Source organism: Trachymyrmex cornetzi, unplaced genomic scaffold (assembly GCF_001594075.2).
Source record: "Trachymyrmex cornetzi isolate Tcor2-1 unplaced genomic scaffold, Tcor1.1 scaffold643, whole genome shotgun sequence".
NCBI classification, from domain to species: domain Eukaryota; kingdom Metazoa; phylum Arthropoda; class Insecta; order Hymenoptera; family Formicidae; genus Trachymyrmex; species Trachymyrmex cornetzi.
This window is the reverse complement of record NW_017299963.1, coordinates 90,262-90,574: the sequence shown is the minus strand read 5'-3', so window position 1 is coordinate 90,574 and position 313 is coordinate 90,262.

Here is a 313-nt window from a genome sequence, read left to right as displayed (position 1 = left end):
GGGGGGGGGGGGGATAAAATAAACGTTTATTATATATTTCGGACTCAAATTGTCGATGGAGTTCATATTCAGAACTCGATCGGTTTAACCTTTATTAAAAAACCGGGAATTTCGGATGCTCGGATGCCCGCAACTCGCTGACTCGCGTAAGACATGCGTGTCTCGCGCTGCGCGCCCACTTGGCACGAGACACGCGTGTCTCTTGATATTTCTGGTAAAATCTACTAGAATTGACAATCTTGTGTTTCGCGGGTTTTCTCCGTGTTCAAATCCATTCTTGGAATGCCAACGTTTCGTGAACCTTGCAGTCCAC